Source organism: Balaenoptera borealis (assembly GCF_965194805.1).
Source record: "Balaenoptera borealis genome assembly, chromosome: 4".
Classification (NCBI taxonomy): domain Eukaryota; kingdom Metazoa; phylum Chordata; class Mammalia; order Artiodactyla; family Balaenopteridae; genus Balaenoptera; species Balaenoptera borealis.
The window spans coordinates 13,063,620-13,085,396 of record NC_138861.1 but is presented as its reverse complement, the minus strand read 5'-3'; the positions used below and the strand labels follow the sequence as shown (position 1 = coordinate 13,085,396).

Sequence of the window (21,777 nt, the reverse complement as noted above, 5' to 3'; positions counted from 1 at the left end):
TATATTTCAATATATTTGGTTTATATTTTAGTTCTGTGCACTTTGTTCATTTAAAAACTTTATTCTGAAAAGGAGTCCAGACTTTACAAGACTACCAAAGTGATCCATGGATCAAAAAAAAATGGTTACAAATCTCTGGTTAAATTCAGAGGTAAAAATATTCTGCTTTTGTTTCAGAATTGAGTGCTCAGATAAATCCAGGAAGTCAGATGTTATTTGGGAATAACTTGGAGGATTTTTTATTTTTTTTGATAGAAACGAGGAGAGCTGGATATTTTAGTAGTTTTCTAGAGCATATACAGGTCTAATGTAGGAACATGAACCATAAAACTTTAGACACTTTAAAATACTGTATTGTAGTACCAAGTCGATGGGGAGGAAGAGAGAGATTCCCTGGGCAGACGGAGATAATGGATAGGGACTCCAAGTATTGATGGAGACATTCTGAAATGGCCAGAGTGTGAGTTAGCAGTCCATTTTTACTTCATTGATTTTTCACTGTGATTGAATTGAACGTGTTTGTTCATCAGAAATTGCCTCTGGTATCTGATTTTTCCTCCATTTTCTTTTGATTTCTCTTTTTTCATCTAAATCATGTCATACTAATCCTCATTGCTATCGAGCAACAGAATATGACATTCCTGACAGAGGAAAGGACTTGGCTACTCAAGGTCTTCGTTAGCCATAGCTGCTCACACTACTGACAGTCAATAAGAAATCAGTGCTTTCTATTTTTTTTTAGGTAATTTGTTTTTTCATTACAAGTTTTATTTTTAACAGTTCAAGAGTTGAAAGTTAAAAATACCAGATATAGGTTGGAAAGCATTCTTTTTTCCATTCTTAATTTGGTACCCAGTCGAACGTATTCAAAGATGCTGTTTTCAAACCATACATAATTGTTGGGAAAAAGCAATCTAGAAGGTATCTATAGAACTATCAATTGTAACTATTCTTCAGAAATCCTTTATGAGTGTATCTGGATGCTCTGACCACCCTTGAAACATTTGTGACATTTGTAAGCTTGATCTTTCTTCACATTGTAAATTGTAAGTGAATACAAACAGGGACCAGATATCATGTATTTTATGTAAACCCTTGCATAGACTATATACAGCCAAATACACTATCATTTGTCAACAAATATTAAAGAGATGGTAGCATATTATAGAGATTTGTTTTTTCCAAGTATTTATATTTGTGCTACTTAACATGAAGATTCTGCAACAGAGATCTTATTTTGCATCTTGTTTAGGGTCATGATGCATATAGCTACTATATTTGAAAAAGATGATTTTCAAACCATCGTTATAAAATCAAGTGATGATTTTATAATAATGTGCCTTTAAAACTATTCATTTTAAGAATCATTTTCAGGATAAAATTCTCTGGCTGTAATAATTTCTCTGAATGTAAATCTTTTTTCCTTGTCATTCTTACCACACTTTCGCTGAAAAACAAAACAAAACAAAAAACTCTACTTCATTTTTCTACAGTTATTACATTATCCTTCCCCTGTTCTCCTTGCTTCAGGTCTCATATATTAAATTTCTTCTAGTGGTTTCTCAGTAGTACTTAGGTGACTTCCAATCCATTTGATTATCTTGCACTAACACTTCATTTTTATCAATTTGATTATCAGTATTGGAATCCATTTGTACAGTCCACAATTCCTTACCATAGAGAATAATAGCAAACCAATGATAAAGTCCTTTGAAAATCTCATCCTCACCTGATGGTGGTGATAATATTTTAACAACTTTGAATTAGGCTTGAAAAATGGCGCATTGTTTTTCCTTTAGTACATCTTTCCTCTTCTTTTTTTTTTCTTATGGGAAATTTTTATCATCTAGTTTGGATGCTTTATATGATGATTCAGTACATTAACATCAATATAATATGCTTATTTAAGGCATGAAGTTTGGACCTAGACTGCTAGGGATTAAATGCTTCCTGGCTATGTAACCTTGGGAAGATACTTAACCTCCTTTGCTTCCTCATCTCTGAAATGGGCACATTCTATTATTGGTCAAATCAAGTGAGGAATGCACCCCACATTGAAGATGCTGGAGAAATAGACTTCACCTTTTGATGAGAAGAGTAATGATATCATACTGCAAAGGAATCTTGATATAGGGACTCTAATTCATTGGAGGACATTACCATGATGATAAACCACTTGTTGACTAATTAAACATACAATTTATCTTATAGGATAACTGATCTGGGTTAAAGGTGGGAATATCCTTAGCCTACATTATTCCATCTTTCTGCTCACCAGGTTAAATTTGGACTCTCTGAAGGGCAAAATGAATGTTTTCCTGTCAACAAATTCTTCCCAAAGCGCTTTGTTTAGTTTAAGAGAAAACCTTAGACTTTCTGAAAAAAAAAGTTCTGTTCATCCATCCATGATTTAGGACAATTTTTTAATAGTGTCTTTGTTGAAATACAGTTGACCCTTGAACTACACAGGTTTGAACTGAGCAGATCCACTTATAAGTTGATTATTTTTTCAATAAATACATATTACAGTACTACACAGGCTTCAGTTGGTTGAATCTGTGATGCAAAACCAAAGATACGAAGGGTTAAATGTAAAATTATACATGAAATTTTTGAGTGCTTGGGGGTCAGCACCTATATCCTACTTGTCGTTCAAAGTCAATTGTATATTCATTAGAATTATCTACAAAATTTCCTGTTCCTGAACCCAACCTGACAATCTTTGGCAGGTGAGAACAAAGCATCTTTCCTTCTCTTCCCCCCCCCCCCGCCGCCAGCTTTATTAAGATATAATTGACATATAAGGTTGTGTAAATTTAAGGGGTAAAATGTGATGACTTGATACACATACATTTTGCAAAATGATTGCCACAATAAGTTTAGTTCCACCTTCACCTTACATGATTACACTTTTGTTTTTTTGTTGTGGTGAGAACATTTAAGATTTACTCTCCAAGCAACTTTCAAGTATACAGCACCGTATTGTTAACTATGGTCATCATGCTGTACCTCAGATCCCCGGAACGCATAACTAAAACTTTGTACCCTTTGACCAACAGCTCCGCATCTCCCCGACCCCACTAGCCCCTGGAAACTACCAATCTATTCTTTGTTTCTGAGTTCAACTTTTTTTAGATTCCACATATAAGTGAGATCATTCAGTATGTGTCTTTCTCTATCTGACTTATTTCACTCAGCATCATGCCCTCGAGGTCCATCATGTTGTCACAAATGAAGAAGGAAAGGATTCCTTCTTTTTATGGATGAGTAATATTCCACTTCATATATATACATATATATATATGTATATATATGTATATATATGTATATATATTTCCTTCATTCTTTCATGGATGGACACTTAGGTTATTTCCATATCTTGGCTATTGTGAATACTGCTGCAGTGAACATCGGGGGTGCAGATACCTCTTCAGGATTTCATTTACTTGCATTAGTATCTGTGCATTTGAGGAACCAGTCTCTTCTTTTAGCCTTTCTCAGCAGTTGGGAGGGACTGCTGACTTGCTTCTCTGCCCTGGCAGGCTGTAGGATGTGCTTTATAGTTGCCTAGAATCTCTGGCCAGGCTTCCTGTTTGGGTGGGCTGGTGACTTGCTTCCCTGCCCAGGCAGGGCCCTAGAATGGACTCTGAGGCTGGGATGGCCTACCTGCTGGTGAGTAAAACTCAGAAGAACTGCTGACCGAGCTTACTGGCCAGATGGGGCCACTAGCTTGGCTCTGCAGATAAAGAGAGCCACTGGTTCTCTGCCTGGGAACTATTGCCAGCAGGAAGGCAGTCTGCCAAGATCTGCATGCTTGTTGCTGTGAGCCCTGTCACCCTTCTATGTCTCTAGCTGATTCCCCCAATGATTCCCAGGAGGCAATACCTAGTAGGTTCCCTAAAAGCATCCTGTAATGCTGGAGAAGCTGGATGTCCACCTTGGGCTTTCCTTTTTTCACTGGAGAAATGGTAGGTCCTTGGTGTAGTGTTGGACCAGCCTGGGGGAGGTGGTTTTTCACAACTCTTGTCATCCAAGAGGTTGCTTTAACCTTATTCCCAAGTGAGATCTTCACAAAAGTGTCTTGTCTATGGATAATTGCCAGTTGTTCTTTCTGTGAGGGGAATTGAAGTCGGGAACCATCTATTTCTCCATCTTGCTGTGTCACTCTGTCTTTATTTCTAATACAAACTTTGGGTGATTCTTAGGCCTAGTAATGTTAGAGAACCATTGGTTTATTAGACATTGGGATACCACATTGACTGTATGAAAAAATGTGTATGTTCTTCTATAACACTCAGAAGCCTCTGTCTTTTTCTATAACATGACAGAAGATGTAATAGTACTGGTTAAATTTTATTTCACCCTCATTTATAACATTGTGACCAAGCTAATAAGACTACTGTGTTCTAACTCAGAAGGCCAGGTATATAGACTCTCCTCCCTGGGTTTAGAGAGAATTCTCTGATATGGTGACAAGAATAGCTTCTGTGCCTGAGAATAAAGTTTCTGATCAGCAGGGGCAGGGAAATACTCTTGGAATACAATATATTAAGTTCCAGAGGGATGCCCATAACTAAAGTCAGGGGACTTGATACAGAGATGAAGTCTTGCATACATTTAGGTATAGGTTAAAAGTCACCAGGATTTAGGCATGTCGTTAACTTTCATTTTATTCGCAGGCTATAGATGTCAAAGTCTTGCCAGGAAAATATTTCAGGCAAGGAGTTTAAATGAGTGCTATCAATATCCTTGGAAGGATGGGGTAAACAAATGTCAGAGAAGGCTCATGGAAATCTCAGGAAATTTTTAAGTTGCAGAAATTATAGAAAAACAGCACTGCTAATTTCAGCAACTTGCAGTACCTAATTAATTGATTCATAGGCAAATATCTGGAAGACACAACATAACCTTGCTTTCAGCCCAAATCAGTGTGCTTGCCTACTATTGTGAGCAGGACTAAAATGAATTCTATTTCTCATCTACCTCTAAAATCTTGTGAAAGCGACTTTCTTTGGCAGAATCTAAGCTGGAACTCCGCTAGGGATTTAGTCTAAAAAATGTAGTTTTCTATGCTTCTTTCTTCAGAGATACAGGAGACAAGTTAGAGAGACAGATGTATTGCTGAATACAAGCAGACATTATCCATATTGCCTAAGCCATAATCATATATGATGTTCTTCTTCCCTTTTCTGAGATTAAGAGAGACTGGGAGCTTGTTAGAATGCAGATTCCTAGTATTTCCCCAATAGAATCAAGTATCTATACTGTTCAGAAGCACAAAAAGTATCCTCATTCATACTAGATTTTAAGAATCACTTCCCTAGAAGAAGAATCAAGTTATTTTATATTTCAATAAAATATATGTCTCAAGTTTTGAATGAAAACCTAATGTGTAATGGATTCTGGAAGCAAAAGCCTAGTTGTATATATACCAACCCATGCACATCAGTATATACTTGTGTATTTAATATTATTTATCAAATTTAACACAATTACTACAACTGATTTGGACACTATTATAGAGCTTAAAAATAGATTAAAAATGTGAAAGGCAAAGGTTTTGGCATAAACTGAAAAATGATAATTTTATAAGAATAATTTTCTAGATTATTCTTAAGAGTCGTGATTCTCTTCATGTTTAAGGGAACAATTAAGGATCTCCCCACAGTAATTTTAATGATTCTAAATGTGAATAGCTATGAAATTTTAAAGAAACCTACCTTTTATTGCTAAGGTAGGTTAAATTATATTTTAACTATTTATCTTACAATGTAAGTTATAGTCATCATCTAATTATCTTCATAAAATATATGTCTCACTGGGAATAATGTCTAAAATGTGGAGGCAGTGCTCATTATTCTCAAAAGCCCCATTCTCATCTAAAATTTGTGAATCTCTAATATTTTCAGTTGATTTAAGAAAAAGAACCAGATGACATTCAGTTAATTTTCCTAATGTTCAAGTTACTTCACACCAAGTTAGATCTGGCCTAAAAGAGCTAGGTCTCCAAGGAGACTTAACTTTATTCTCTTTATAAATCTATAATTTCTGGGGGTTGCCTCCCTTACTCTCAGAGGCTTCTCATGAGTTTATAGCAACTGGTGGAAAAGTTAACAAAAACATCTTAAGTTCATTTCTTTTCAGTCTCAAACTTTCAGCACAGGATGAACTCTTTATGAAGTTACTGTTCTCCTTTTTTTTTTAACATCTTTTTTGGAGTATAATTGCTCTACAATGGTGTGTTAGTTGCTGCTATATGACAAAGTGAATCAGCTATACATATGCATATATCCCCATATCTCCTCCCTCTTGCGGCTCCCTTCCTCCCACCCTCCCTATCCCACCCCTCTAGGTGGTCGCAAAGCTCTGAGCTGATCTCCCTGTGCTATGCGGCTGCTTCCCACTAGCTATCTATTTTACATTGGTAGTATATATATGTCCATGCCACTCTCTCACTTCGTCCCAGCTTACACTTCCCCCTCCCTGTGTCCTCAAGTCCATTATGTGTGCTTGTGTCTTTATTCCTGTCCTGCCCCTAGGTTCTTTAGAACCATTTTTTTTTTTTTTTTAGATTCCATATATATGTGTTAGCATACAGTATTTGTTTTTCTCTTTCTGACTTACTTCACTCTGTATGACAGACTCTAGGTCCATCCACCTCACTACAAATAACTCAATTTCGTTTCTTTTTATGGCTGAGTAATATTCCATTGTATATATGTGCCACATCTTCTTTATCCATTCATCCAATGATGGACAGTTAGGTTGCTTCCATGTCCTGGCTATTGTAAATAGAGCTGCAATGAACATTGTGGTACATGACTCTTGTTGAATTATGCTTTTCTCAGGGTATATGCCCAGTAGTGGGATTGCTGGGTCATATGGTAGTTCTATGTTTAGTTTTTTAAGGAACCTCCATACTGTTCTCCATAGTGGCTGTATCAATTTACATTCCCACCAACAGTGCAAGAGGGTTCCCTTTTCTCCACACCCTCTCCAGCATTTATTGTTTGTAGATTTTTTGATGATGGCCATTCTGACTGGTGTGAGGAGATACCTCATTGTGGTTTTGATTTGCATTTCTCTAATGATTAGTGATGTTGAGCATCCTTTCAAGTGTTTGTGGCAATCTGTATATCTTCTTTGGAGAAATGTCTATTTAGGTCTTCTGCTCATTTTTGGATTGGGTTGTTTGTTTTTTTGATATTGAGCTGCATGAGCTGCTTGTAAATTTTGGAGATTAATCCTTTGTCAGTTGCTTCATTTGCAAATATTTTCTCCCATTCTGAGGGCTGTCTTTTCATCTTGTTTATGATTTCCTTTGCTGTGCAAAAGCTTTTAAGTTTCATTAGGTCCCATTTGTTTATTTTTGTTTTTATTTCCATTTCTCTAGGAGGTGGGTCAAAAAGGATCTTGCTGTGATTTATGTCATAGAGTGTTCTGCCTATGTTTTCCTCTAAGAGTTTGATAGTGTCTGGCCTTACACTTAGGTCTTTAATCCATTTTGAGTTTATTTTTGTGTATGGTGTTAGGGAGTGTTCTAATTTCATTCTTTTACATGTAGCTGTCCAGTTTTCCTAGCACCACTTATTGAAGAGGCTGTCTTTTCTCCATTGTATATTCTTGCCTCCTTTATCAAAATAAGGTGACCATATGTGCGTGCGTTTATCTCTGGGCTTTCCATCCTGTTCCATTGATCTGTATTTCTTTTTTTGTGCCAGTACCATACTGTCTTGATTGCTGTAGCTTTGTAGTGTAGTCTGAAGTCTGGGAACCTGATTGCTCCAGCTCCATTTTTCTTTCTCAAGATTGCTTTGGCTATTCGGGGTGTTTTGTGTTTCCATACAAATTGTGAAATTTTTTGTTCTAGTTCTGTGAAAAATGCCATTGGTAGTTTGATAGGGATTGCATGGAATCTGTAGATTGCTTTGGGTCGTATAGTCATTTTCACAATGTTGATTCTTCCAATCCAAGAACATGGTATATCTCTCCATCTATTTGTATCATCTTTAATTTCTTTCATCATTGTCTTATAGTTTTCTGCATACAGGTCTTTTGTCTCCCTAGGTAGGTTTATTTCTAGGTATTTTATTCTTTTTGTTGTAATGGTAAATGGGAGTGTTTCCTTAATTTCTCTTTCAGATTTTTCATCATTAGTGTATAGGAATGCAAGAGATTTCTGTGCATTAATTTTGTATCCTGCTACTTTACCACTGTTCTCCTTTTAATCCCTTTCCATACCTCATCAACACCATTTACCTGATCATTTCTTATTCTGCCTGCACTAGCCTGTAATCTGGATTCTTCCTTGATCTGTTCAGTATTCCAGCCTCCCTTGGGTCAGTGCCACCTTAGCTGACATACACTTGGTCTTCCACAGTTTTCTATACCTGCAAGCAGCAGGACTAACTTTTTCTCTTTAGGGTAGAGCATAAGATTGATAACCTGACAAAGCAATTACAGTAAAACTCTATTACAGGGCACTGCACTGTTTCACAGATTTGATTATACCTTGGGTCAAACTATGACTATTGTGTACATTGTGCATTTCTCTTTATATAACATAGAAGGAGCCTACAAGGTGGGTGTTATCTTATCCTCTGACATCAGCATTATTACAGTGGTCTCTTTTATTGCACTGATTCATGTTGCTAGATAGAAAAAAAATTACTTTCCATGCAATTTTCAAGGACTAGCAGATAAACAATGTCAGAAAATAATATCAGGCATCATTTTGTCTTGTAATATAAGCTTATCCCATTACGTATTGTCCCAGTTATAAAATATAGTTGGTGATTTATAGTCATAGGCCAAATATTTTAGAAATGGTTTTATGTGAAAGATGTTCTAAGAAGATATGCTATTTGACTTAAGTAAAAATATTTATTCATATGACTGATGATAGCAGATGTCTCTGATGCCTGCATGTTACATCTCTCCATTCCACAGTTCTGTGCACTTAGACTCACCTTGTGCTAAGGCTCCCATTCCGTGCACTGATCTCTTGTCTTCAGGACTGATGCATTAGGCACAGTGCCTGGCCCATACTACTTTTAGGAGCCCACAGTAATGTTTTAAATTTCTTTTATAATTAGAAGAAACCAACTTTAAGTCTATAAAAATGTTTTAATATATAATAGTAATATATTTTTCTTTATACAAATGCAGTCATAAAATGAGAATTTAAATTCTTTTTATGGTGAAAGGGGCCAGTCACAGTCATAATGTGGCCTTGCCTATCTTTCCACTTTTTCCATGGTTGTCTGCTTGGCCATATATAAGTACAGCTAGGATGTATAGGGGAGTTAACATCCCCGAGGGCAACAAGGTGGGAGTAGCAGCCAGGTAAACAATTTTGAGAGGACTTTTTATGTTTCCAGAAAGAATGAAGTCCCTGTTGCCCCTCTATCACATCTTCATATACTTTATAAAGCACATTTATATACATTTTTCTTCATCTTTTTCTTGATGTGTAGAGTCAATTTCTCACTTTATAGGTATAGAGAACACAAACTAAGACTCTTGACTCTACTTCACCACCAATTTCAATCTTTTAAAATATAAAAATGTTCTTTAGATTTCTTGTTCCCAATTATATTTACTTTTATACTAACAGATTTATTAAAATTTAATTCACATACCATAGATTTCACCATGGTAAAGTATACCATGCAGTGGTCTTCAGTATATTCACAGACTTGTACAGTCATCACCATTATCTAATTTTTGAACTTTTTCATCACCCCCAAAAGAAACCTCATACCAATTTGTAGTCATTTCCTCTTTCTTCTTTCCCCCAGCTCCTGGAAACCACTGATGTACTTTCTGTCTACATAGATTTGCCTATTCTAGACATTTCCTATAAATGACATTATATAATTACAATCTTTTGTGATTGGTTTCTTCATTTAGCATAGTGTTTTTAGGGTTCGTTCATGTTGTAGCATGGATAAGTACTTTATTCGTTTTTATGGCTAAATAATGTTCCATTGTATGAGTACACTACTTTTGTTTATTCATTCATCCGTTCATAGACATTCGTACGATTTATGCTTTTTTGGCCATCAGGAATAATGATGCTATGGACATTTGTGTGCAAGCTTTTGTGTAAATATATATTTCAAGTCTCTTGGGCTTTTACCTAGGATTGAAATTGCTGTGTAAAATGGTGACTCCATGTTTAACTTTTTGAGGAACTCCCAAATTGTTTTCAAAAGTGCTTCACATTTTCACATCCCCACTAGCAATTTTTGAGTGTTCTAATTCACCACATCCTTGCCAATACTTATTCCTGTCTTTTTTATTTTAGTCATTCTTGTACATGTAAAGTGGCATCATATTGCAGTCTTGATTAGCATTTTCCTAATGACCACTTATGTTGAGCATCTTTTCATGTGCTTTTGGCCATTTGTGTATTTTCTTTGGAGAAATGTCTAAGCAAATATTTTGCACGTTTTTAATTGGGTTGCCCTTTATATATTGTGCATACAATGTTATTATCAGATAAATTATTGCAGATACTTTCTCCCATGTGAGTATCATTTCATTTTCTTGATGGTTTTCTTTGAGTCATGAATGTTTTTCATTTTAATAAAGTTTAACTATTTTTTCTTTAATACTTGTGTTTTTAATGTAATGCTAAGAAACCATTGCCTAACCATTGTCACAAAGATTCACTCCTGTATTTATTTTTTAGTTTTATATTTTTAGCTTTTAAATTTATGTCTGTGATCCATTTTGAATTAATTTTTGTACATGGTGTGAAGTACAGGTCCAGTTTCATTCATTCTTTTGCATGTGAATATCTAGGTGACCCAGCACCTTTCATTGAAACAGCTATTATTTTCCCACTGAGTTTTCTTGATGACTTGTCAAAAACCAATTGACCATGCTGTAAGAATTTATTTCTGTATTCTCAATTCTATTCTATTGATCTACATGTCTATCGTTGTGTCAGTACCTCATGTCTTGATTGATGTAGGTTTTTAGTAATTTTTGGAATCAGGAAGTGTGAATCCTCCAACTTTGTTCTTTCCTCCAAGATTGTTTTGGTTATTCTGTGTCACTTATATTTTCATATGAATTTTAGGAGCAACTTCTCAGTATCTACTAGAAAAACAGCTGGAATATATGATAACAGTTGTATTGAATCTGCAGGCCAATTTGGGGAGTATTTCCTCAGTGTACAAATTGTCAATCCATGAATATGAGATGTTTTCCACGTACTTAGGACCTCCTTAATTTCTTTCAACCATGTTTTATAGTTTTAAGTTTACAAGTCTTGTACTTTTGTTGAATTTATTCCTATTTTATTCTTGTTGGTGCTATTATAAATGGAATTGTTTCTTTAATTTCATTTTCAGATTGTTCATTGCTAGTGTTTAGAAATGTAATTGACTTTTGTTCTTTGATTTTGTACCCAGTAACTTTGCTGAACTCATTTATTCACTCTATAGTTTTTCTTAATGGATTCATTATGATTTTTCTATAGACAAAACTATGTTATCTACAACTAGAGGTGGTTTTACTTATAATTTTCCAATATTGGTGCTTTCGTTTTCTTTTTCTTACCTAAATGCCCAGGCTAGGATCCTCATTCCAATGTTGAAATGACATGGAGTGAGTGTATATCCTTGTCTTATTCCTGATCTTAGGCAAAGCTTTCACAATTAAGTATGATATTAACTGGAGATTTTTCATAGATATGCTTTATTGTTTGAGAAAGTTCCCTTTTGCTACTACTTTGTTAGGTTTTTTTTTTTATATAATGAAAGGGTATTGGTTTTTTTCAAATGCTTTTTCTACATCTATTAAGGTGATCACATGGTTTTGGTCTTCTAAGTAATAAGGTGTTATATTATGCATGTATTGTTTTTTTGTATTTTGAACCAACCTTGTCTTACTGAGATAAATCCAACCTTGACATAGTGTACAGTTTTTTTTTTTTAATTTATTGCTGGACTCAATTTGTTAGTATTTGGTTGAGAAGTTTTGCATCTATATTAATAAAGGATATTAGTCTGATTATTTTTCTCTTGTGTTGTCTTTGCCTGGTTTTGATAGTAGGGTGAAGTTGACCTCATTGAATGATTTGGGAAATAATCACTCCTCTGTATTTTAGAAGGGTTTCTGAAGATTTGGTGTAATTTCTTCTTTGAATATTTTTGTTAGAATAAGCCAGCAAAGTGATCTGGGTGTGGGATTTCCTTTGTTTTTTTGATTACTAATTAACTCTATTTTTATAAATCTTTTCAGATTTTAAATTTTATTTTTTGAGTTAATTTCAGTAGTTTGTTTCTTCCTGGGAATTTGTCCATTTCATCCAAGTTATTGCATTTTTTTTGGCATACAAATAAGGTACCTTATATTATCTAGTGTTATTATCTTAAATCCTTTTTTTATCCTGTAAAGAAGATAGTGATATCTCTTTTTCCTTTCTGAATTTAGTAATTTGAGTCTTGTCTCTTCTTTCCTGGTTACTCTAGCTAAAGTTTTGCTAATTTTGTTTAAACCTTTCCAGAGAAACAACTTTTGTTGGTTTTCTCTATTTGTTTTTCTATTTCTATGTCCTTTTCTTCTGCTCTATTCTTTATTATTTATTTCCTTCTGCTTGCTTTTGGTTTTGATTGATCTTGTTTCTTCAGGTGAAAAGTTGGGGTGTTCATTTGAGATCTTTCTTTTTTAATACAGGTGATAACAGCTATAAATTTCTCTCTATACACTGCTTTAACTGAATCTCCTGAGTTTTGGTATTTTGTGCTTTTATTCATCACAAAGTATTTTAAAATTTTTCTTGTAATTTGTTTTTTGAGCCTTTAGTTTTTTAAGAGCATATTGTTTATTTTCCACATATTTGTGTAATCCCCAAATTTCTTTCCTTTATTGATATCTCATTTAATTCCATTGTGGTTGGAGATTATACTTTGTATAATTTAAATCTTTTAGAATTCACTGAGGCTTATTTTAAGGCCTATCAAATGGTCTATCTTGGTGAATATTCCACATACACTTAAGAATAATACTCTGATGTATATACTCTATTGTTGGATTGATTGTTTTATAGATGTCTAAGTCTATAAGTTGTCTTGTCTAAGTTGATTTTTTAAATGTTGCTTAATTCATCTATTTCTGTGTTTTTCTTCTGCTTAGTATTTCTATCCACTATCTAAAGTGGAAGACTAAAGTCTCTAGTGATTGTTGTTGAGTAGTTTTCCCCTTCAGTTATGTCAATTTTTGCTTCATGTATTTTAGGGCATTAAGTACATATATGATTATAATTATTATATCTTTCTGTGGGTTGACCTTTTATATTCTAAAATATCCTACTTTGTCTCTAGTTATTTTTGTCTTTAAGTCTATTATGGCTGATAATATTATAGCAACTGCAGTTCTTTGTATGGTATATTTTTTTCCTTCCTTTCACTTTCAACCTATTTATGGCTTTGAATCTAAAGTGCATAACTTGCAGACAGCAATTAGTTCATGGTTTTTTTAAAAATTTATTTATTTAATTTATTTTTTATTTTTGGCTGTGTTGGGTCTTCATTGCTGTGTGTGGGCCTTCTCTAGTTGTGGCGAGCGGGGGCTACTCTTTGTTGTGGTGTGCGGGCTTCTCATTGCAGTGACTTCTCTTGTTGCGGAGCATGGGCTCTAGGCCTGCGGGCTTCAGTAGTTGTGACATGCAGCTCAGTAGTTGTGGCTCGCAGGCTCTAGAGCGCAGGCTCAGTAGTTGTGGCGCATGGGCTTAGTTGCTTCATGGCATGTGGGAACTTCCCGGACCAGGGCTCGAACCCATGTCCCCTGCATTGGCAGACAGATTCTTAACCACTGTGCCACCAGGGTAGCCCCAGTTTGTGTTTTTTAATCCCTTCTGCCAGTCAGAATTTTTTTGAGTGTTAAATCCACTTAGAGTTAATGCAATTACTGATTAGGTGAAACTTAAGTCTGACATTTTTGCTATTTTTTTCTATATATCTTAAGTCTTTTTTGTACAGTTATTCCTTTTTTTTTTTTTTTTTTACTACTTTTTTGCTAAATAGATATTTTCTAGGATATTTAACTCTCTTTTGTTTCCCTATCATATTTTTTAGTTATTTTCTTGGTAATCTCCTAGGGATTACAATTAACATCCTAAGTAAAGCAATCTAGTTTATATTAAGGCAAATTGAATTTATATAACGTATAAAAACTTTGCCCCAATATAGCTCCATTCTCCACTTCTTTGTCCTATTTTCATATAAATAAACACTTTTATATAAGTTCATCCACGTAGTTTTATAATTTTTTCTTTGTACAGAAGTGAAGCATTACAAAGAAAAATACATTCACAATGTCTTTTATATTTACCTATGCAGTTACTTTCACCAGTGCTCTTATTTTTTCCCATTGATTTGAGTTATCATATGGTGTCTTTTCCTGAAGGACTCATTTAATATTTCTTATGAGGGAAGTCTTCTAGTGATGAAATCTCTCATTTTTTGTTTATTAGGGTATGTGTTAATTTCTCCTTCAATTTTGAAAGATAGTTTTGCTGAATGCAGAATTCTTAGTTAACATTCATTTTCTTTCAGCACTTTGAATATGTCATCCCACTGCCATCTGGCATCCATTATCCTATGAAGAGTCAGCTGTTAATTTTATTGAGAATTCCTCATATGTGATGAGTTGCTTCTCTCTTCCTGCTTTCATCATCCTTTTTGTCTTTGGCTTTTATCAGTTGCACTATGATGTGTCTAGAAGTGGATCTCTCTAGTTCATCCTTCTTGGAGTTAACTGAGCTTTTTGGATGGGCAGATAAAAGTTTTTCATCAAATTTGGAGAGTTGTTTTTCTTTTTAAAAAAATTTTTTACTGTTATTTATTCAAATATTCTTTCTTCTCCATTCTCCTCTCTTGAGATTCCAATTATGCATATGTTAGTAAGCTTGATGGTATGTCACAGTATTCTGAGACTATATTTATTTTTCTTTATTCTTTTTTCTTTCTGTTTCTCAGATTGGATAACCTTAATTGACCTATCTTCAAGTTCACTATTTCTTTCTTTTTCTCTCCATTCCAGTCTGCTGTTTATCCCCTCTAGTGAGTATTTTATTTCATTTTAGTTATTATACTTTTCAACTATAGACTGATTTCTGTTTTCTTTTTTAATAGTTTCTATCTTGATTAATATCTGTTTGTTGAGACATTGTTCCCACAGTCTCCTTAATTCTTGAGACATGGTTTCCTTTAGCTCTTTGAACATAGTTATATCAGCTTTGAATATTAAGCCCAATGTCTGAACCTTCTCAGGGGTAATTTCTATTGACTGCCTTTTTTCCTTGTGCATGGGTCATGCTTTTTTTGTTGTTTTTTGTGTGTCTCAAAATGTTTTATTGAAACATATATTTTAAGTAGTATAATGTGGGATCTGGTGACTCAGATCCTCCCCTCCCCTAAAGTTTGTGTTATTGCTGATTGTTGAGTTATTTTTGTTGTTCTTATTGCTATTTGTTTGTTTGATGTCTTTCCTGGACTAATTCTGTAAGATCTATATTCTTTGACTTGTGTGGCCACTGAAGGCTCTGCTTCGTTGGTGTCAATTTCAGCTAATGATTTGAAAGAGATTTTCTTAAATGCTTTGAGCCATTAAGTCTCCCAGTCTTAGCAGACGAGCCCTATATTTGTTTTGGTGTTTCCTTTCATTGCTCATGCAGGCAGTTTACAACTCTGCCTTAGCTTTCATTCACTTCCTCCTTGTCAGAGCTTCACGGTCAGACAGAGCTGAGGATTAGGTCTTCTTTCCTTTTTCTTTGGCATGAACACAAGCTTTCACATGGGCATTATCTTCTTGATTTCTAGGAATAAGTTAAAGCTTAAAAAGTCCCCTATTAGTCTCATTCTCCATTTTTAACATTTAAGTTTTTGGTCATCCTCTTCCTATTGTCACCTCAGGCAGGTGAGATTTTAAACAATTGCCACTGATTATTTTAGATAAAGACCCATGGTATAGACTGTTTGCCATGAACAAGCTCTGATTCTGAGATTTAACCTTTTGGGGAACTGTACAGACAGGTAGATAGTGACAATAATCTGGGATGGAACTTGAAGGGGATTTCTTTTATTTTTCTAAATAATTATTTGTATACATTTCAAAATCATCTCAAACTTACAAAAAAGTTGCAAGTACAGATAACTTTTTTTTCCTCTGAACCATTTGAAAGTAAATTGACATAATGTTCCATGATTCCCAGACATTTTAGTGTGTCTTCAGTACAAGTAAAGAGAGTCTCCTAGTTATCCACAATACAACCACTGAAATCAGAAAATTAACATTGATCTCTTATTCCCAGCTAATCTTCAGATCCCATTCAATGAAGTATTGCAAACTGTCCCAAGAGTGTTTTTTTTTTTTTTAAGTAACAAAAGCATCTAATCCAGAATCAGGTATTATATTAAGTTGCTGTGTCTCCTCAAGTCTGGAATTAAATTTAATTTTAATATAATGAAGGACAAAGAAAAATCAAGACTTTGGAGGTCACTGGCTCTCCAATGGTTGAGTGGAGAGGCCAATGGTGAGAAGGCTGCTGCCTTGGACATCCAGCCACAAAAAGCCACAGGGGCTGCCTCTGGAGATTCTTCTCCATGGTCCAGAGCAGACTGGGAACAACTGGTCATGATTTTTTGTTCAGGCCTTTCACTTAGCACTAGATAACCCCAGATGAAGTTATTAAATAATCTAAGTGACCGACCAGTATATACTGGCAGAAATGCTTCTGGAAAATGGATTTCATCCACTGCTTACCAACTTTAGTCTTTTGTTTATTTTTATTATTATAATGTTTAATAATATTTATTAATATAGCCAATCTTTATTGAGAAGATACTCTTGTTTAGGCATTTTGCTAAATGCTTTCGTTTAATCATCGCATTGAAATCTTCTAACAATATGAGGTATGTATTATTATTAATCCTATCTTATAAATGAAGACAATGAGGCATGGAGAAATTAGATGAAGTTGTCTAAAATCACACAGATGGTAAGGCCTCCAGAGTTCACATACCTTGTCACCTCATACATATGCATGGAAACATTTTTGTTTAATTATGAAATAAAATGAACTTCAATTTCCTGAAATCTGATTCTTCCTCCTCTAAAAGAACCATTGAAAAAATGGCTTTTCAATTTAAGAGGGAGACTTTGACCCTAGTCTAACTCACGAGGACACTAAGATTTTACGCTTCCTCCCTCAACAAACAGAGATAAGGCCAGGCAAGGTCATTAAGTGTGGGTAAAACATTTATTTTGAAAATTCATTTGGTGCTTAGATGATAAACAGGAATTAAGAGCCAGTATCTTTTACTTTATTGTTTTACTTCTTATCATTTTTTAAGCTCTGGTAAACTTTGGTGTATCAGATATAATTTCATACATGTGGACTCCTGAAATATGAAGTAATGTTGTAAAATAACACTGAAAGAAAAGCTGGGCATGCTACTCTTTATTCCAGTAGCACGATTTACCCAGTACTTGCTTAAGTGCTTCAGGTTTGTACTGTTGAGCATCTCCTGTGTGCAAGGCACTTCACAGCCATGAGACCCAGCTCCTAACGTAAGATTTCCAGAAGGCCTCCCCACACAGTTGCCAGTAAGGACTTTGTATGTAGCCGTGCACCAATGGCTTATGCACCTACTGGCTCATTTCCGGGACCAGGAGACCTCCTTGCCTGGAGCTTGGCTCTTACCCTCTGAGAAGTCATTTGCCCTGATGCAGAAGCCATGCCAGAGGATCGTAACTCATTCAACACTTACCACTGGGTTGGGAGCATATCAGAGCTGAATCTTTCATAAGGGGGCTTTAGGTTTTGAGAAGAAGGACAACATCCCATTGTCCTTAAGGAATGATAACACCATGAGGAATTTCCTCTAGGAGAAAATAGAATGTTTCTATCTATCATCAGCCATCTTTGCAGTCAGTGGGATTTATTGGCTACTAAGGTCCCAGGATTCAGTCAGTGTAGGAAGCCATATCATTAACCTACTGTAGGTCAGAGAACAAGCCTCTTCTTTACTGAACCCCAAGGTGTCCAGAGAGGGTGAATTTGCATAATTTAATCAGTTCTTTTGGTTCATTAGTGAAATAATTTCTTTCTGACTAACAAAGCTAATGCAGAAGTGGAAAACTCATTTATGGTGATTCTCTATTCAGCAATTTAAAGATGCCCTTTCAAAAATTACTTACAGAAGATTGTCAGCAGACAAGAATCATGATGTAGCTAACAATCTATCTTCACTGCTTATATAGTACTTGGCTCATTGCTGGTCCTCAATGGAATTTGACTGAAGAAAACCACAGAAGGGGCAGTTGCATGTGGGCAGGTACAGGGTTGATTTGGGACAGCCCAGTGCCTCCCCATCTTGGCTCTGGAGAAGAGGAGCCAGCAGGGAGCTCACAACCAGAGCTTGCTGGCTGTCTGTGGAGGAAGGTATCATTGGGATCCTTCAATAACTCTTGTTGTTAGTTTACCAGAAGAATATCTGATGAAATTTATTCACTGACTACTGCAGGTAGATCAGGAAGTCATACTCCTCAGGGAAGGAAACAAGCAGTGCTTCCCCTGCCATTGGCTCTGTTTGGGTTTGTTCCACTGGCAGCCAGACAGACGGCTGACTTGGTGGTTTGAGACACGCTGCATGGTGGTGGTGACAGGTAGGATATGCAGGCTATCCTGGGATCCAGTCTGATTCTGATAATCTCAGCCAAGACCTGTGCAAAGTTAGTCTGGGATGATCTTCAGTTTCTGTCCTTAAGAGAGAGCTGGTCCACTGCCAAGATCCACTGCTCATCACTCCCTGCTCTACTGGAACTTGAGTATATTCTTCTCACGATCTCGTACACTTCACATATCCGACTACACACATAACATTCACAGGTCTCTTACATTTTCTAGTAGGTCTTTCATAATTTTCTCTAGGGGAGCCTATTCTACACTGTAACTCAATTAAAATCAACTAAATTTAGATTTCCTTTTGTCTGCAAGGATTCTGCCTACCAAAACTGTATGGTGCCACTGGGCATCTTGTGCAAACATAAGAGACCTTGTTTAGATCACTGTGTTCCCGGAGTCTTGGAAAATGTGTTGTTAATCCTATGGAATATTGATCAACTGTGTTTATTTCAGCCTATAGCCTGGGGAGCTAGGAGCTGATAGTTTCTAGGCCAAGAGGGTCTCACTTTTTTTCTCTTCTAATATAAAACATTAAAATTTAACATTTACCTACTAAGTATACTACTTACTACTAGGAGGCAGTACACCTACGGCCTCTAGGTCAGTGCTTGTTCCTTGTGTCAGTATTTATAGTTTAGACAGATCATCCTTTAGCCAGTCAGCTTCCATGTTGGGCTCCTGGTGAAAAATAGAGGATAAATGCAGGAGGTATTTTTTTTCTCACAGAGTCGAATGTCTCCTTCTGGAAAATCTTTCTTCATGTCTTCATAGTACGCTTTTGGACACCAGCCATCTGTAGTATCATAGTAAAATGTGAGCTTAGGTACCTGTTCTTTTATGGTTTCATTGTCTCTCTTCACCGCCTCCATCATTTCTTGGCTCCCAAGGTAGGCAGCACTAATGAGGCAGAATGGTTCCAATGCATTCAGAAAGGAAAATTCACTCTGTACGTTAATCATTCGAAGGAGCATTCTGATCATCGAGGACTTGATTGTCTCAGGCCACGATTTCAGTAGTAAGTAGCCAGGAACATAGAGAACATATCAAAGCCAGCACAAAAGTGGATTGGCGAGCTTTCTGTTGGGTGACTCAGTCATTCGCTCAATTGCTGGATAGAGCAGAAAGCAGCGAATTATTGGGAGCTCAGGGGCATGCTTCAGAATCTGAAGGGAAAAATAGCAGCCTACAGAATGACCAATGACCACGAGTTTCATTTCCTCTGGCACATCAGTTCTCAGGAAAGCTAGTTTGTATTCTCCTTGACCCACAGAGTCCATAGATGTCCTTAATTTCTCGAGCATTCGGATCATCCAAAAGTCGTCCGAATCTTCTTGTCTTTGGGGGCCACGGTATGCCCAGCATGACTGATAACCCAAACTGGAAAGCGTCTTTTTGTCGAAGAATACAAAGCCTTTGCAAATGGCACATAAAAGGCAGAAAACCCTGTGTTACCAGTAATAAAGAAAATAAGCAGCTTAGGTCTGTTGGCACTTTGAGTATTAACGCGGTCAGTCCAGGGCCCACATTTTAGAACCTGTGTTTCAGCTCCACAACATGAAATGAATTCCTCAAGCACAGGAGTTTCTTCCTTGATTTCTGAGTCCCTTTCTGTCTGCCTAGAAGGCAGCGGGCTGTATCGTGACCATCTTGGTTAGGAAGGGGATTTTGTTAATCCATTCTGCTCCCTCCAGTGTCTGCAGGGCTGCTGGTTTTCACGGTTGCTGCTAGCTAGGCTATTGTTTTTCAAGACTACTGTACAGTAGGGACTAAGGCGTGGGCACAGGGCCTGTTATAACATTTCAAACCTCACTTATCTTACTTTTTTATTGAATAATGTTTTCTCAGGTATTTTTCATGCATTTGGTTAATTTCTAGAGTTCTAAAAAGTTGATTTTGCCAATCATTATCATTGCTTTTATGGAGGAGCAGATTTTCAGAGGTCTTGCTCTGCCATTCCTGAAACGCTTCTTATCCAAATGTATTTTCAGTCTACATGTCTAATTTTCACCTCAATATTCTTAGTACTCAGGTTCTGAAGTAAATAAATATCTAAAGTGGAAGAAATCCAAACTGAAGATATCCACTATCCTGACTTACTAAATTCAAGGGTGAATTTACTGTGGTTGTGAATCTAACAGGAGTCCGTACTTTTTTTTTCATTCTGGAAAAAAATATATATCACATAATGAGAAAACAAAGTGAACAGCATGTTCTTTAGTTTGAATTTTACTATAAATTGCTTTCTAGATCTGGAACTTGTTCAGAACATTTTTTAACAGATTAAATTTTGCCTTCTTTAATAAAAGAATAATGTCCTCTATGGTGAACAAGCGTTGTAGCAAAATTCTGTATTTATACTGATGCTCAACATTGTGTATTATATATTTTCTTTGTATAACTATCAAATTACAGAACTTCCAGATGCTCCTGCTTACAAACAAGCCTGCATCTAAACATTATCTACTTAACTTACATCCAAAAAAAAAGAAAGAGCCTGTATATCCCCTGTAAAGAAAATTGTTACAATACCTCATAACTGATATGTATGTATGTATATCTGCTTGCCACGTTAAAAAATCTTTTGCTTGTGCAAAATTAAGAGAAAAACCCCAACATGGTTCACCATGGAAGATACAAAAATCTACTCTCTGAAATTATGTGATGTTAATTATAAGGTGGGGAATAATATATTGAAGGTATTATTATCACTATTGTTATTTACAAAGCATTTACTTAGTAACTTACAGGTAATAAATGGCTGTTTTACCCACTTCCTATGATTTCATTTTCATTTTCAATGTTTTATTTACTCCTCTATCTGCCCTGTATCAGCCAGTTACATTCTGTATGTATTCACTGATTCATAACTTCATTTATTTACTTTATACCTATTAGGTATCAGCTGTAAGCTCTTTAAGGGAAGGGACTAGGTCTTATTCATTTTTGTCTGCCTAATTTCTATCACATTGGCTATATAGGAAAATGGATATAAAAATAGAAAAATATAAAACAGTGCAATATTTTAGTTTTACATACTTATTTTTGAGATTACAAATTGGTTGTTCCATATGAAA

The 21,777-nt window shown here is 35.6% G+C and overlaps 1 long non-coding RNA gene and 1 pseudogene across 2 annotated transcripts in view; one reads left to right on the top strand and one right to left on the bottom strand.

Annotated features, from left to right (window-relative positions):
- The window catches only part of LOC309628600, a 152,791-nt gene that overhangs the window by 27,138 nt on the left and 103,876 nt on the right, over window positions 1–21,777 (top strand). The gene's annotated exons all lie outside the window — the stretch shown is intronic.
- Window positions 14,960–20,354, bottom strand: LOC309628469 (lipid droplet-associated hydrolase pseudogene; annotated as a pseudogene). Its single transcript has one exon. The product of its transcript is annotated as a lipid droplet-associated hydrolase pseudogene (transcript).